This window comes from Ixodes scapularis, unplaced genomic scaffold (assembly GCF_016920785.2).
Source record: "Ixodes scapularis isolate PalLabHiFi unplaced genomic scaffold, ASM1692078v2 PGA_scaffold8__174_contigs__length_109621045, whole genome shotgun sequence".
NCBI lineage: Eukaryota > Metazoa > Arthropoda > Arachnida > Ixodida > Ixodidae > Ixodes > Ixodes scapularis.
The window spans coordinates 81,420,869-81,426,506 of record NW_024609883.1 but is presented as its reverse complement, the minus strand read 5'-3'; the positions used below and the strand labels follow the sequence as shown (position 1 = coordinate 81,426,506).

Below are 5,638 nucleotides of genomic sequence, written 5' to 3'. Positions count from 1 at the left end.
GAAGGGCATTTAGTATTAAACAAAAGCCTGGCGCAAGCAAGGATATTAATGTACTGGCCCCAAATGAACGCGGACATCAAGGCACTAGTCAGCCAATGTTCCACATGTTCTTTTTAATGATAACTATCGGACTACACTCCTGGAGGATGGACGCACTCCCAGTAAGCTTCTGATGGGAAGGCAGCTACGTGGAAGGCTGCCAGATCTTAGCGCAGCCACGACTTCCAACGTGTGGAAACATTCACAAAAGTTTAAGACAAATCACCACCTTGCCCCGCTGCGTCCTGGAGACGTCGTCCGGATCCGCGATGACAGTTCTTGGTGTCGCAAGGCCAGGGTTGAGCGTTGTGTGGCTCCTCGTTCGTACAGAGTGTGCACCGAGGACGGGCAACATTACCGAAGAAAGAGAAGACAGCTCACGAAAACCGTTGAACCGTTCGAGCCACGCGAAATTTCCGTCGAAGGTGAGTGCCGCGAGAAACAGTACAAGAGAGCTTCAGCAGCCCCTTACAAAGCACAGCACCCAAGCCCACCCGCTGCTACTGTCCGAGAACCGACCATATCGCTACTTCTTCAGCCAGAAAGCCTGACACCACCTCTCCCTGACGAAGCAGCGGCAACTCTTCCGTCAAGCACCGGTGCCGCCCCCGCTCAGCTTCTGGCGCAGCCGTTACGTACACCAGCAGAAGCGGGTGACCCAACCCAAGGTCTGCACAGAACCATGCGACAGCGGAGGGCAGCAAGCAGATTATGCTACGACCACAACTTCATACTACGAACATAGAACTTGACTTTTGTTGTAGGGGTTTACGTTATGGTCATCTTGATCATCAGGGAAGGGAAGATGTACCGGTAAGGGGCCTCTAAAAAGATGCTCTCTGCTTAGAAGAAGACGAGGAGGAATAAAGCGTTCTTTCTGGTCTCGCTCCAAGCGACTGACGCTTCTTCGATACAGAATTTACCCTCTCATTCTCCCCTGGATCCGGGATTCCCTTTCCTCTCGCACTCAATTCGCCCCAATTAATAGTTCCTCATCCACCCGCGTTGATGTTACCTCCGGAGTTCCCCAGGGCTCGATTCTTGGTCCCCTACATTTTTTTTAATCTTCATTAATGACATACCAGGCAAAATTTTCTCTAAGATCCGCCTTTTCGCTGACGACTGCGTCCTATATCGCAGGATGGTTTCTTTTGAAGGCCATCTTCTACTTCAAAGAGACCTGGACGAAATCCAGGCATGGTGCACCAGGCGGTTAATGACACTAAACAAATCGAAATGCAAGTTAGTCCAGTTTTCACGAGAACGCTAAGGAGGAGTCAGTTCTTGTACAAATTAGAAAATAACTTAATCAAAGACGCCGCGTCCTATAAATACCTCGGTGTGGCTATAACTAACGATCCCACCTGGAACGCTCACATCGAGCTTATATGCGCTGAGGCGACTCGCTGCCTCGGTTACATAAGACGAAACCTGAAATCGGCTACCCCATTCGTGCGAAAATTGGCTTATGAGACATACATTCGACCCAAATTAGAATATGCTGCGGCCATTTAGAATCCTCACCAAATATACTTATTAAATCATCTCGAGGCAGTCCAGAACCGCGCTGCCAAGTTCATTTTGAAGAAATATGATTGGTCAGTTGGTGTATCCGCCCTAAAGAGCGAACTGAACCTTCCTTTACTAAACGTCCGCCGTAAGATAGCGCGACTTTCCCTCTTGCACAAAATTTACTACTGCCTCCCTGCGCTCCGAGACCCTCTCCTCCTAAACCCTAGGCGATCTTCATCGCGGCTAAATCACCCGTGTCTCGTTTCCCGCATCTCAGGCAGCACAACATATTTTAACGCCACCTTCTTCCCTCGTACTGTTGTAGACTAGAACGACCTCCCCTCACTTATTGTAACCCAGACGGATCGCATCGCATTTCGCAACGTTCTTTGTTCCCATTTTTGTTAATCCCCACTGTGCCGTTTTATTTTGTCTTGTGCTTTACCGGTTGCAATGTATCACTGTTTTCATCCCCTTATGTTCCTCATGTACCCAGACTAATTTGTGTATTGCCGATGCTCGTGGCGATGCCACGTTGTTTTTGCAGCACCCAATGTATTCGCATATGTCGTTGTTACTGTTTTATGCTCTCGTGTTTTGAACCCCCCCCCCCCCCCCCCACCTTATGTAATACCCTCAACGAAGGCATTTAAGGGAACTTGAATAAATAAATTAATTAAAAGATGCATCTCTTATACCCGCGTCCCACTAGAGCGACATACAGAAACAAAAGACAAAGACAAGCCTCAAACCAGAGTCTTTCGCGATTTGAGACGCTTTGTAGAGTAACGGAGGCTACGCTCAAACACGAGCATCATGCACGCGAGGGTATCTTTGGCAGGCTTGCAATCGCTCGTGCTTACTTCGCGAGCACCGAACGACGAAACGCCTGCCAAAGGTACCATCACGAGCATGCCGCATGGGTTTGAGGCTTTTCGCTGTTTTTTGTCTCTGTCTGTCACTCTAGTGGGACGCGGGCATTAGGGTTCGTTTTATGAGTCCGAAAGTCTGCAAGCTTCTACAGATATGGTTTTAATATGGTCTTTCGAAGAAGGACTAGAAGTTAATCTAATTCCAAGATATATCTACACAGAAACGCGTTCAATAACTTCGTTCTGTCTAGTATACTGATATACTCTAAGGACTGTTTCATGGTGAATTGAATTAATTTGCACTTGGATTTATTTACCAACATCAACCATTTTCCGCACCAGTTGCCAATTTCATCTAGATAATTTTCAAGTTGATAGTTGTTCATTGATAAAACTTGTTATATACGACACATTCATCTACAAAAAGTCGTATTTTAGAGGAACTTTTACATAAAAGAACGACAATGAAGATTAAGAAAAGCAGGGGGCCAAGAACGAAACCCTGCGGAACCCCTGACTTGACGTTTGTTAGTCTCGATTCGTGATCGTTAGTTACTGTGTATTGAACGCGAGAAAAAAATAGTAATCCAGGAAAGTGCTTTTGATAGCTTAGAGTCGATACCTTAGGGAGAAGACGTTTATAAGCAACACGGTCGAAGGCTTTTGAAAAGTCCAGAAGTATGGCGTCAGTTTGTAGGTGATATTCAGTGTTAGGATTGAACTCGTGAACAAATTTGCACAGCTGGGTCTCGCAAAATAAACCCTTCCGGAAGCCATGTTGATGTCTGAAGAGCTAACTGTTTGTACACAGGTGAGCAGACAGGTGTGCGAATACAAGGTATGCTCTAGAAGTTTATACGATATAGAGGTGAAGGAGATGGGACGATAATGAGAGGCTTAAGACCGAATTCCCGCTTGTAGATCCTTACCGATTTTCCAATCGGAAGGCAGGCAGCTTTCGGAAAGTGACTGATTAAAGATGAGGTTAAAAAGTTTGCTGCAAATATCGGCTTTATTTTTAAGAAATTCTGCATTGAAATTGTCACGGCTTGCTTAGGATGAAATTCTAAGTTTCTCAGTAAGTTCAATTATTCCGGTTTAGTTAACAGTAATTGGTAGCATAAGATCATAGCACTGTTCAAATAAGGTTGGAATACTATAGGGGGTTCGGTTGTAGATATAGAAGAAAATTAGTAATATCACACTTCAGGGCAGTCACTCTACCTGACAGGTTCACCGTTGTGGTTGTTCCAATTTAAGGTCCTGGAAGCGGTTTTGGATGACATAAGCTTCCAAACTTACGTCGGATTATTGCGCGAGATTGTCGGTAAGTCTTGAGAAAAAAAATTATTTTGACAATCTAAGGCTGTTAATGTGGTTTATAAGTGCAGAATGAGTCCCGACTCCGAAGTAGATGATAAGTTACTTCACTTAGCTTTTGCGAAAAGTCGTTTTTGATTGTTACATAATGCCCTTAAAGATTTCTTATACCGTGGGCTAGATGAGTCAGTGCGAATTTCGTATAGTGGGTGCATATGTTTGCACCAAGTCATTAACCTTGTTTTCGAAAATGACCCAATTTTTTTTTCTACAGATCTTCGTGAAAACTCGGGTTCGAAGTTACCATAGAAGGTTGCTAATTCATATTTTATTGCTTCGTAGTTGGCTTTATTGCAATCATGAGTAGTTTTAAAAACCGGACTTTTCACAACAACGAGGAAAGAGAAAACAACGTGAAGGATCCTGTGATCACTCAAACCTTCAGAGAATTGGATTGGCTTCACAAGATTAGAATATATAGTTACGATGAAATCAAGAATGTTAGACGAGCGTGTAGGCTTGTTAACAACCTGCGTCAGGTTAAGCGTGGAACACATCAAGAATATCTGCAGATGCCTGAGATCCTTCGGATGATCAACTCGCCCAGTCAATCTGGGGAGAAGTTGAACCCACCAAATAGCAGGGAATGAGCTTTGGGAAGGCGAGTCCTCATATTGACCCAAACTGGAGGACAGATGGGCAACAAAAAGCGTGTCATAGTAAGGTGGTCTGTAGCAAGCAGCAAAAAATATCTTATTATAGGGGGTAGAAAAACATAGGGCGGAAACAAGAATGCAGTGCTATCTACAAGTCCGAAATCAAACCACTGAATATTCTTTTTTGTAGCGATAAGCACACCTCCCCCTCTTCGGGCATCTCTGTCATGACGAAAGATTCCAGTGAGCATGATAGTGAAAAATTTCGCTCTCATCAATGCCGGGATTAAGCCCCGTTTTTGTTAAGATGACGATATCTGACGAGTTCTCCTCTATGATACCATGAGGCTCGTCGAGTTTCGTGATGATGCTCCCAATTCTAGTAAATAAAACGGAACAAAAGTTGTTTCTATCGCGAGGTTTAAATTTACAAGTAGTGATAGGCCCGTTATACGTTGTTTGCTACGAATTAGGCTTTGGGGCATAAAGCCTCGCCGATAGATTAATATTCTTTGTTAAAAAATAGGGGTTGTTACCAACAAGGAATTTGTCAAAACGTGTCTTGAAAAGAACGTTTAGAGTTTTTTTTTTTTGTTTTTTTCATATGCTTGAAACGTTTGCTTCGAGCCAACCGTACCGAGGCAGAAAAGTCCCCTAGGATAGCATAAGACTGCATTTCAACTTAAGGGGCACTGGCAGGGCATATATGCTCGCCAAGTTTTTTATTTGTACTTGACATAGGGGGAGCCCAACTACCCTGACCATAATTTGCGGCTCGAAATTCGTTTTCTTCCCGCACGTAAACCGCCGATCAGAAAATGGCCGGTTTGAGTCGCGCTCACTCTCTTCTTTGTGGTCACGTGCCATTTCCTATGGCTGAGACACGACCAGCAAAGATAATCAAAGTCTTGGGTCATCGTAGGAACACACTCACTATCAAAAGTAGAAAAAATATGATACACATTTTTTGTGGATTTTAAAAAGCTACAATACGTTGATTGAAAAAAAAAAAGTAAAGCCATGTGACTTCCGGCAACGCTCTCCTCCTTCATATTTCTTCTTCCTCCCCAGTTCAGTTTCGGTTACGAGCAGTTCCGTTAAAAATATACGTGACGCTGCAGCAAAATGTCAGAAGACGCTGAAGCAGACTTCTGACAGTATAATAAATTGCCTATCAAAAAAAATGTTTTGGGGGGTGTCCGAAAATTTCCGCAAGCCAACGCACTTTTCATGTCCTTG

General features: G+C 44.1%; 1 pseudogene; it reads left to right on the top strand.

The window, feature by feature from the left end:
• Nucleotides 1–308: 308 nt before the first annotated feature.
• Nucleotides 309–1,959, top strand: LOC120848685 (annotated as a pseudogene).
• Nucleotides 1,960–5,638: the final 3,679 nt, after the last annotated feature.